The sequence below is a fragment of the Panthera onca genome, chromosome E2 (genome assembly GCF_046562875.1).
Source record: "Panthera onca isolate mPanOnc1 chromosome E2, mPanOnc1 haplotype 2, whole genome shotgun sequence".
Classification (NCBI taxonomy): Eukaryota; Metazoa; Chordata; class Mammalia; order Carnivora; family Felidae; genus Panthera; species Panthera onca.
The window spans coordinates 52197226-52209291 of record NC_138353.1 but is presented as its reverse complement, the minus strand read 5'-3'; the positions used below and the strand labels follow the sequence as shown (position 1 = coordinate 52209291).

Here is a 12066-nt window from a genome sequence, read left to right as displayed (position 1 = left end):
GTGGCAGGTGCGTGAAGGACCTGGTAAGGATTGCGGGTTTTGTCCTAAGGGATATGAAGGGCCGGGGGGGGGGGGGTTGGTGACACAGGGAGAGGCAAAATGGGATTTCTGTTTTAGAGAAATGACTCTAGTGTCTGCCTGAAGAAAAGATTTCAACAGAGGCAGGAGGGGAGGCAAGGTGCCAGCCAGAAATCGTGCTAACAATCCGGCTAATGGCCGAGATTCAGAATTCACCCACCACTGCCAGCGAGGGTGGTGCAGGAAAACAGAACAAGGCCAAACCTCAGTAGTGTTTTCTGTACCCTATCCCTTGAGGAGAGAAAAAAAAGAAAAAAAAAAAAAAAGACCCAAGTGAAAATTCTTCCTGTTTTTAGAGTCTTCTAAATGGCGTAAGAATCCCGATGGGAAAGTCCAACGTGGAAAAACAAGCAGAAGTACCCTTTGGAAAGTTTTAATTTTGTTTTAACTTTGCTAAATCTACTTACATTCACATTTTGAAATATGCATGCATGATAAAGCACTGCAGTTGTGGTCTATTGGGTTAAAAATCTGCTTCTTGGAACGGGTTCAAGGGAATACTTATACAAAAGACCTCAGAATGGAAAGTAGATAAAATAGAATGGAAACATCCCCTAAATATGCAAGATAAATGCGCAGTGAGGAGGAAACTGGAACCATCACGAAATGGGAGGTTCAAAACAGCTGGCCTTTTAGTCCCTCATGGAACGTGCTGGAAGGGAAGTGTCTGGCCAGTTCTCGGCATCGACATTCACACCTTTCCAAGGTGTCTCCTCTTCTGTTCAGAATTCAGTTGAAACCAAGAAATTAACACTCAACTTAAGGCAGTGAAATTCCATTCTAGCATATGCTACTCGCAAAGCATGGGGTGATCATGGTGTTTATTTTGCAAAGTTCCATACAAAGAGAGCTAAAAAAAAATTTTCTGGAATAAATCCACCAACAAGCATTTCTGTGCTTATTCTCTGTAATTATCCTTGTATGGGGACGCATACAAAAGAGGAAGAAAATATGGTTCTTATCCTTAAGGAGTTGGCAATCCACTTCGGAGGGTACTCCTCGACTCCTGGCATGTGTAGGAATCACCTAGGGAACCTGACAGAAACACAGGTCTGCCCACTGGATCTCACACTGCCCCCCAACTCCCAGTGCATAAGAATATCCACACAGGGACTGGAATTTGCATTGGAAGCAAACCAAAGGACTTCTGATAGGGGCTGGGATTTAGAGCCAGTGAAGTGAAAAGAAGGAAAAGCTCCAGGAAGCATTAGTACCACAGAACCCAACTAGAGGGAGAGATCCCGGTGCCTGTCCAGCCACACTTGTCTCCAAAGCTGCATCCCATCGATGGCAGCCGTACCAGATGTTTACGCATCCAGCCTTTGCTTTCCCGGCCCCAACAAAGGGCACGGATCCTTTGTGTAGAGGTTCATTCCACTGTAGGACAACACTTGACTGTCCTCTACTGAGCCTTGCAAAAGCAGGTGTTTCTTGTATCTTCCTCAGAATGAACACATTCCGGTTCCGTCAACCCCTCTCCTAATGCCCTGGTCCCAAGGCCCCCGTCACTCCTGTCACTCTACCAAGGACCAATTCCAGTCTGCCATTAGTGTTCTTATCAAATGATACCCAACACGGAAAATGAGATTCCAGATGTGGCTTGACCAATGCCAAGTCCAAAGACCAACTGACCAATGCCAATGCCTCTCTTGATCTGGAAATTTATGATTTGTACAGCTGCCCAAGGGTGCATTGCTGTTGTCAAAGCCTGACACACTGAAATCACTATCTTCTCTCTCTTGCACCTTCTATTCATCTAGTAACCTTTTCAGAAATGAAAGACAGTTAATGCCACTCATGTTGTTGCTTAGTGGTCCTGAGTTTCTTAGCTAAAATTTCAGAAATTATGTATTTAATGAGTTGTTGCGGCATTTTCACAGGGATTAACATCCAAGTTATTTCTTTCTTCTCTCCTCACCCTCGCCCCACACACTCATTCTCATTCTTCTTTTTATCAGCTCAGGTCCACCTCTTTCCTCTTGCTCCTCTCCTTTTCTCCATGATTTCAACACGATTTCCAACAGACACACCTGAGGCCTGGTGGGTGACTTCTTTTTACTCAAGGACTCCCAGTATCCTAGAACTTCAGGATTTGAAGGAAGCCTTGGAGACCAGCCGAGGCAAACCCTTCAATGTGGAGGTGCAGAGGGGCAGAGGTCACACTGAGACGCCCAAGTTGGGGCCGGGCCAGGATCAGGACCCAGACCTTCTCCCTGGCTGAGCATTTTTGACATCCTGTCCTTTTTTGGGACTTGGAGGCTGAGCTGTGTGGCCGGGGCAGGGGTGAGGGGGAAGGCTCGACGGCCCATCTGCTCCATCTGCTGGGAGAGGTATGGTGGGAAACGCACTAAGAGAGACAGTGGTCTCTCCGGTCCCTGAATTGGGTAAAATGTTAAACGAGAGCAAGAACTCACCCACCCCCTTCACTGCTCAAATGAGATTTCTCTTAAGAGTAGAAACAATGCCGCTGAGATCCCAGACATCCCAGTAGCATCCTGCCCTTTGTGTGTGTGTGTGGGGGGGGGGACACAAACAAAACAAAAAAGGAAAATGAAAACAGAAACAAAAACAGAAGCGCACCTTACAACGACGGCGGGGTACAAAAGGGGCACAGGAGCCAACTGACAGAGCTCCTGATGGCCAGGCCTGGAATAACATGAGCAAGGAGACCAACATAGTCGTGCTGGATTATAACCCGAAGCGGAGAATAAATATCCATGAGCCTGCAAGGCTGTAAATAAATGACTGAATAAATAAATAACTGGGGGAGAAGGGACAAATCTCCCATGCAAAAGAATTCCAAATAGTTTATGTAGATGCTGTGCCTGCGAAGAGTGGGAACATAAATCCCTACTCCTATAGCGTGAGCTGTACACAGCAGCCTCCTTCCAAAAGGAAGAGTGTGGGATGGACAGGAAAAGAGTAACCGTATCCGGGAGAAAGGGACGGATCCTGCTTAGGCCAGGTGAAGAAGGTCTAATAGAGATCATTCACCTTAACATATGTGACAATATGTGACCTTGATGACGTGATAAGAAGGACACTGTACCCTGAGGTCTTCTCTTCCAAAACCCAAGTCTAAGCATGGAAAAAAAAAACCATTAAGACAAAGTTGAATATTGGGACGTCGTACATCATCCTGGACCGGCACTCCTCACAACTGCCCATGTCACCAAGGACAAGGGACGTCAGAGACACTACTGCTGTCTGAGGAGTCCAAGGACACATTAATAACTAAATGTAATGTAGGACCCTGGATGGGATTCTGGAGCAGAAAGAAGTCACTAGGTAAAAACTAAGGAAATGTGTATAAACTGTGGGCTTGAGTGAATAAGAATATATTGATATTATTCAACTGTAATAAATGTACCTGATTTTGTAAGATGTTAATAATAGGAGAAGCTGGGTGTGAGGTATGCGGGAAGTCCGTTCTAGTGTCTCAGTCTTTGTATAAATCTAAAACTGATCAAGAAACAAAGCCTATTTTTTTAAAAAAAGTCTGTTTTAAAAGTGTGTGTGTATATATACACACACATGCAAGCATGCACACACTATGTGAAAGAACAGCATACAGAAAAGGATGTGACCTTCTCGAAGTGCGTTGGGGGTTGCTTGGGTAGGGACATACTCTGATACTATGAAGGGGGGCATGTAAGCCCTAAGTGGACAGGCCCCAGGGACTCCTGGCCTACGGGGAGGCGACAGCTAGAAGAGACGTGGAGAAGGGCACGGAGCATGGGGCATCCCGGTCACCCCTGTCTCCCCAGAAAAGCCAGGTGTCAGTGGCTGCACCAGCATGGTTCATGATCCATCAATGCTTCAGAGACCAGAAGTGGGAGCCAAGGCTTTGGGCCACTTGGGACCCACAACCTGTGAGAGGCAGCCAAGCAAAGGGGGAGAGGGGTGTCCTAGAATCTCAGCAAGAACACCTCCTCCAAAAGACAGGCTCTCGTTCCAGTGACAGAGGCTGGAACTCTGGGTTGGCCAGGCCATCAGCCAGGTTTGCAACGGGGCCATGATATTCTCACCTTGCAGATTCAATGAAAACGGCTTTGGACACGTACCCTGGAGGTGAGCACCATCCTTCATAACCATGCCAGCATTCAAAACTGTGTTCATAAGATCCCGCTCCTTTAGGCAAATGAATTCAAGCCCGAAATCGTAAGGGGAATAATACTTTCCCGTTCAGCATTGTGCCTTTCTGCAATAAATAATTTCTAGTCAGGGTGCTAGAGAATTCTAAATGATAGACATATTATGTTCATGAAAGACAACTTTAAGAAAAATCTTTCTGCAATAAAAGTGAGGGCTTTCCCCCCTGCTTGGCATCCCAGCTTGCCATAGAAATGAGTGATTTTCTGAATTTCTGCCAAGTTAGATGGTTCAGCATGCTATTAGATTAGTCTGTTTATACAGAAACAGCCCAAAATAGGAAACACACAGAAGCTATTAAAGATATTGTCCTGTGAGGGAAAGAAGTGAATGGTTTTCTTACTGCAAGTGGGAAGTAAGATATAAGTCAGTATTAATGTGATAAAGAAGTTAATGCGTTCTAAAGCAAACCACTGGGTTCTTCATCTTGTTTCAGAGGTGACAATAAAAGGAACACACAGACGATTATTTAGGGTTGGGTGAGCAGGGAAGGTAGGGAACACTTCGCACAGCCCAACCGGACCTGCCAGTTAGAAATATATCCCTTTTAGAAACTGATGCTGGGGCACTGGGGGAGTTTTCAAAGGGAAAGATGGTTGGTGGCCAGAAAAAAAAAAAAAAAAAGACAACTAAATAAATATATAAATAAAACAGGGTTTCAGAAATTCCAAAGTGAAATTCCAATTTCACTTCTGCCCTTGGGTTGCTCTGTAAACTAATGGAAATCATATGACCTACAAGGTCAATGTGATTCAAGACGGAGGACTTATATTGAGCTCTACCTGTGAGATGCTGTGGATTGTTACTTTCCTCATCTATAAAGTAAGTGGACAGTGTGACCTATACCTTGAAGTCACCGCGTCTCTCCTCTGTAAGTCACAAGATGACCTATGGAGGAAAGACGGGGCCACATTCCGGCCACGTGAGCTGCTCCCGACAACATTTTAGGATAGACAATATGTGTCACTGTCTCTGTAGGTAAAAGTATGTCTGAAGTGCTCAAAGAAAGCCTGGCGCTGTATTATTTTCCTCTTACTTTACAGATGAAAATTGTGAAGAAATGGGGCTTACAAAATGCATGTTTTTTATGGGATCACTATCTTCCTGGCTGTCCTCTGAGTTCTGTTGAGTAACTTAGAACTTGCTGTGCAGAATAGGAAAGAATGAAGTTTGCACTATTTATATTGCTTTCCCACTGCTGTGTAACAAATTACCACAAATTTAGTGGCTGAAAGCAACCTACATTATTATCTTACAGTTTTCATGGGTCAAGAGTACGGTCATGGCTTATGGGTTGGGCTGTGGTCTCATCAGAGACTTATCAGGGGAATTTCAATCACCTTTAAGCTCCCGAAGATTGGCGGTAGAACTAATTTCTTCCAGCCTGTAGGAGTGATAATCTCCATTTTCTTGTGGTATATTCTGGACCAATCCAGAAGATTCCTGCAGTTCCTTGTCACATTGCCCACTCCATAGCTCCTCTCACCACATGGCATCTTACTTCCTCAAAGCCATCAATGGAGACTCTGGCTTCAGACCCTCTTTAAAGGGCTTTCATCTGATTAATCCAGGCCCACCCAGGATGATAACCTTTCTGATTGACCTCGCACCAACTGATCTGGGACCTTACTTATATCTGCAGGACCCCTTCACCTTGCAATGTGATGTAGCCTAATCGATGAAGTGACATCCCATCATGTTTTCCATATTCTATTGGTTAGAAGTCCATTTCTCCACACACTCAAGGGGAGGATATCACAAGGGAGTGGATACCAGGAAGTGGGAATCAGTGGGGCCACCTAAGGATCCACCTGCCAAGTAGAGGAAGAAAACACAGGGCTTCACGTCTAAACAAAGTTTCATCATAGTAGGGTCAGAATGACTTCATTTACGGGGCACCTGGGTGGCTCAGTCGGTGGAGCCTCCGGCCTCACCTCAGGTCATTATCTCACTGTCCATGGGTTCAAGCCCTATGTCAGGCTCTGGGCCCACAGCTCAGCTTGGAGCCCAGGGCCTGCTTCAGATTCTGTGTCTCCCTCTCTCCCCCCACCCTCCACTGTCTCTCTCTCACTGTCTCTGTCTCTCTCTCTCTCTCAAAAGTAAATAATAAAACATTAAAAAAATAATTATTTCTTTTATGAGTGAGCATTTAGAATCTTGGAGGGTGGAGAGAATCAAGATAGAACCCTGTATTTATTGCAAATAATCACATTTTCTCAAGGTGTTGCTAGAATAATGGGTTTCTAGGTATTATGTAATAAAATAAATGTATGCTTAAAATGTACAGTCAAGGGACGCCTGGGTGGCTTAGTTGGTTAAGCGTCCGACTTTGGCTCAGGTCATGATCTCACGGTCCGTGAGTTCGAGCCCCGCGTCGGGCTCCGTGCTGACAGCCCAGAGCCTGGAGCCCGTTTCAGATTCTGTGTCTCCCTCTCTCTCTGCCCCTCCCCTGTTCATGCTCTGTCTCTCTCTGTCTCAAAAATGAATAAACGTTAAAAAAAAAAAAAAAAAAAAAACGTACAGTCAAAGTTTGGCAACTGACGACCGGGTAACCAAAATCCTCTTTCTATCAGGGCGACAATAAACTTGGGCATCAAGGAGCACCAAAGCACCAGGAAAAGCCAAGGCAGGCTCAAAGGCAGCTGTGTCTAGCTGCCTGAAAGACTAGAACAACACGACGTTCGCCGAGGACAATGAATGATCGAATGTGATAAGCTGGCCAATAAAAGCCAGGTTCTGAGGCTTCTAGACACAAGGAAAGAATAAGCGATACCAAGAGAGAAAGACACATCGAGAGGAAAGAGTTGGGGGCAGGTAAGGTTGGAGAAGAGGGAGGGAGTGAAGCAAATTTAATACCGGGAGGGACTGGCTGGCGGGGGAGGGGGAGGGGGCAGGAGCCAACGTAGCTCCCGGTTAACTGAAAAGTTCAGTTAACCAAAATGACATATCAGTTAAGTAAGATTCCACGAGGCTTGGCAGCCTGATTCTGGCCATTAACTGTAATGTTTTCGGAATCCTGGCACTTGCACAGGTGTGAGTTGAAACCATCTGGTTTCTGTGCTCTACCCCACCTATTAAAGCCCAGCATCTTCAAAAGATAAATTGTGCACCATGGGGGTGAGGGAGGGACAGGAGGCGCAAGGCTTTACCACATGCCTTGCCTTCACCAGAGAGACGCTTTAAAGAACCTTAGAATCGGATTGTTTTATTTTGAAATTGTGATGGAAAGCATAGTAAAATAAAACAAAATAAAATATAGTAATATGCTTTAACACACAGAAATACCACCTGGGCAAATAAATTGCTCAGAAACAAAATCCCAAAGAAATAAACGCAATGTGTGGTGACCCAGACATGACAAATGAAGGAAGAAATAAACTGAGGTTGGCGGTGGGGGGGTGGGGGGGGTGGAGCTGGAATCCATATCCAAAACCATGTCTTTACAGTTGTGATGTTTATAAATTTGACACCTTTGCAAGGAGAGCTCACTCAAGATTATTTCTATGCAAATATGCGTCTTGCCAAGCCAAGAGCACGAAGGAAAGAAAAAAAAAAAAAACAAATTCCCAAATATATTTCTTGAAAATCAATTCATGTGCAGTACAAGTGTATCAAGGAGCTGCAGGTACACTGGTAAATATTAAAATGTTGTGTCGTGTGGGAGTTTGTCCGAGGACAAGCATCCCGGATACAGGGGACAGGAAACTGTTCCACTCTGCCCAGTGTTGAGTGTCTGTCTAGCCTGGAGAGAACGTGGCATCTCTGTCACTGTTACAGCCACTTTCTTCCTTCCAGGGACAAAGCGGGAACCCTGATTGTCCCAAGCTCCCCGGTACCTTGTGGTGGATAGAGAAAGTTCGAAAGAAGGTTGCACGGGGCAAACTTGTAGAACACAGAGCACCCCACCTGGCCGGACTGCCGCCAGAGGGCTTCCAGTCCAGGCAAGCAGCAGGTTCCTCGGAGAAGGTCTCGGCCCGTCCCCTTTAGCCCCTTAACAACGATCCCCCGGTAAATACCTGATTAAACCAGCCTGTCATTTACTGGTTAGGAACCTCGCTTCCAGAAAGCCAAAGGCGTCCTTTCCTTATACATCCTTTGTACACATCCTTTATTACACATCCTTTCCTTATTAGCTCGTAAGTGTACCGCCTCGATCGGCTGTGTGTCTAACCCTGTCCTAGGTATTCTATATTCATTATCATCTGGAGATTGTCTCACCTCATTTGAAAGAAGAGGACGCCGAAGTGAGAGACCAAATTGTGTCCTCAGTGTCCCGTGGTTAATTAAGAGCAGAGCTGGGTCTAAAGGAATCCAGATAGAGATAAGGTGTGTATGTTTTTGTGGGGCTTTCTTGTCTTTTTACTGTGACCATCATCTTCCTTTGCTTTTACAGTTACAAGCTGTGTACAACTGAGGTTAGAAACTGTGCAGCAGTAGAGGCTGGAAGGGGACCCGAGAGGTCCAGTGGGGTTCTGGAATCATCCTATTAATGTGGGTGCTCATTACACGCACATGTCAGTTTGGGTAAATTCACTGAAGCATATACACAAAGCGAGTGCCCTTTCCTGCTTATACTTGACTAAAAAAAGGTGGGGCACCTGGGTGTCTCAGTCAGCTAAGGGTCCAACTCTTGATCTTGGCTCAGGTCATGATCTCATGGGCTGAGATCTCAGGGCTCATCGAGCCCTGTGTTGGGCCATGCTCAGTATGGAGCCTGCTTAAGATTCTCTCCCCCTGCCCCTCCCCCGCTGGAGCTGGCGCTCTCTCTCCTTCCCTCTCTCTCAAAAATAAAAATCAAAAGGTTGAGGAACCTGCCCCACAGGGACAGTGGTCTGAGTAAGGTCTCTGTTGCACACTCCTCTTACTTGGGGAAGAAACTGATGGGCACATCCAGGGCGCCAGTGAAAAGCTGGTCACCTAAGTGTATTGGACCACGGGCCAATGCGTGTCACAGTGCTGTGGCTCCCGGCCGTCTCCTCTCCTCTTGGTCCTATCTTTCAGGGGTAGGAGTCGCTCTCATGAGTCATTATACACATTACAAAGATTAAAGCGATGTTGGCTTTGTTCCCTGATGCTGTCCAAGAAGAGGCCTGTTAGGAGCTGAATCCTGTTCCCTTCAAAACTGCCATGTTGAAGTCCTAACCCCCTAGTCCCTCAGGATGTGACCGTATTTGGAAACAGAACCTTTAAAAAGGTGTTTAGGGTAACATGAGGCCAGTAGGATGGGCCCTAATCCGACTGCTGTCCTTACAAGACAAGGAGATCAGGACACAGACGCGCACGGGGGGAGGACCCTGTGAGGACATGGGAAGAGGAGAGAGGACTGTGCACCAAGGAGACAAGCCTCACAGGAAGGCAACCCTACCGGCACCTTGACTTTAGACTTCCAGCCTCCAGAACCACGAGACAACGTCTGTTGTCTAAGCCTCTGGGGCCGCAGTGCTCTGTTCCGGCCGCCCTGCGACTCCAAAGCGACAATGGCTCCAGGGCCGACTGAGCTCGGGAATCTCTAAGAGCAAGGGTTCTGGAGTCAGGAACACTGGGACCTGAGTTCCTGCCCTGTGGCCTGGGGCCAGTCAGTTCTCACTTCCATCATAGGCAAAGTGTGGACAGGAACAACCTCACAGGCTTGTGGTGAAAACCTCATCGGATAACGCAAGGCGGTGCGGAAGGCCATGGGGGGCCCGCAGATGGGGCTCAAGAAATATTAGCTGTTAGCATTGTTGATAAAATGAACATCAAAAAACCCTTCCTGACTCGTTATCAGTTTCTTGTAACCATGTGTATCGTGCGAACGAAATGGTGCTACAGAAAGGTCAGTTAATACTGTGATGGATAGACACGCCGCAACGGAGCGACGAAGATTCATCCCAAGTCCCTGGGACACCGGGACACGGCGAGGATGGCCCAGGGGACGAGGAGCCCAACACGGTGCGGAGGGGACGGGACGCGCACACGGGAGTCCTGGAACCTGGCAGGATGGGGTGGCAGCCGCGGGGGAAGTGCACGCGCCACAGGAGCTCAGGTGTGGGCAGGGCGCTCGTTCCAGCCTGGGGGGACTGGGGACACATCTTAGGGATTCTCACCCTCGCCCGCCCTCGGGGCGCAAGCCCGGAGAAAGCCACGGAGCCTCTTCACGCGGCTGCTCACGTGCGCCACCTGTGTTCACACCGAGTCCCTGCACGGAGCTGGGCCGGTGAGGGGAACCCCGGGCGCGCAGTAAGGAGGCTCATTACCACTTTCTACAACTGACTTGACCAGGGAGCTCGGAGACTTGAACAAAATGACCAGACTTATCTGGCAGGGCTGCACAGACCATCGCTGGGTTGAGGAACCTGCCCCACAGGGACAGTGGTCTGAGTAAGGTCTCTGTTGCACACTCCTCTTACTTGGGGAAGAAACTGATGGGCACATCCGGGGCGCCGGCTCTTCTCAGACCGTGTCTGCTTTCTTAAATTTGTCCCTTGCTGAAGAAACAAAAAATGAACAAGCATCCTACTTACTTACATAACGGCAACAAAAAAATGGCAAAGAGAAAAAAGCTGGGTGCGTGTGAGTGCACACACACGCACTGGCACATGCACACGCACCCAGAGAAATCAGGGAACCCCTGCCACCGGTACCTTTGTGAGACCAGCGGGTTCATGAGTCACAAGGTGGAGGGTTCTAGCCAAGGGAAGGGGAAGCTGACCAATGTTCTAAGTCGGTTTCTACTGACTTCCTAAGGCATTATTTCTTGCCTCCTTCCTCAGTTCCTCTCAACACACACTTGTGAGCCTACCATGCACCAAGTCCTGGGACGTGGAGACAAGGGCAGAGGCATCCCCTGACCCAGAGGATCCGGGGTCTAGAGCAGTGCCCGGAGCTCCTACTGGCACCTTCTAGAGTGGCCACGCCTTGTCAAACAACAGGGATGGTATATGAGCAATGGAGAGTATGGACCATGTTTCCATAATGTCATAAACCCAGCCTCCAATCTTCCAAACATGGTAGAAATCTCAACATTTAAATTTAACTGGGATCCCTAAGCTTACAAAAATGATTTTACAGCTAGAATCACACAGGAGAGGCCCCAAACTCAGAACACGCTCCCTATTTCTGAAACGTCAATGCATTAACCTCGCCTTACTGCAAGACTAGGGCAATACCGTGGACGACGCCCAGCCCAGAACTAGGGCTTATTAAACACGTGGTGACCGATTACACAAAGCATTGCAAAGAGCTATGGAAAAGGAAAAGTTAAGAATGCATTTAAAAGACAACTATGCCAATATTTCTGGGGTGTACGTAAAATACTTCAAGGCAGTGACGGTTGTTGGTACCCCAACTCTGCCTCACTCGGCCTCAGTGTCGAGAAGGGGTGGTCCCACACTAGACTAAGGTGATGGGGAACGGGGGGGGGGTCCGTTTGCCACGCACCCTGCGCCCTTTGGCACAAAGACATACATGCTTTCCTGAAGTCAACAGGCTGGCACTGACAAATGTCGGGTCAGGTCCCCGGGGTCACTTCAGGAATGATGCGGAAAGGTGCGCAGAAGGCCCCACAGATCCAAAAATAAGGTGGCTCTGTGACTGCCCGGGGAGCCTGCCACTTCCACACCAGCCGGGTTACAGGGGTTGCCTCACGGGCCCCAGCCTGAAAGGCAGCAATCTGGATTCAAAGCAAAAGGTGGGGTGAATATGTGACAAGCGTGATTTTCCTAATAACGAAACAATACCCATATAAGCAAGTCATCACATTCAACTCTATTCCTGCTGCTTATGCATTAACCCACAATGTGAAAGGTGGAAAGGACCCTGTGAAACCCAAAAGTTCTTTCCATTACCGTTTGGTTT

The 12066-nt window shown here is 47.6% G+C and overlaps 1 protein-coding gene across 1 annotated transcript in view; it reads right to left on the bottom strand.

Annotated features, from left to right (window-relative positions):
• Positions 1-12066, bottom strand: part of WWOX (WW domain containing oxidoreductase) — a 977838-nt gene that overhangs the window by 506782 nt on the left and 458990 nt on the right. The window lies entirely within an intron of this gene.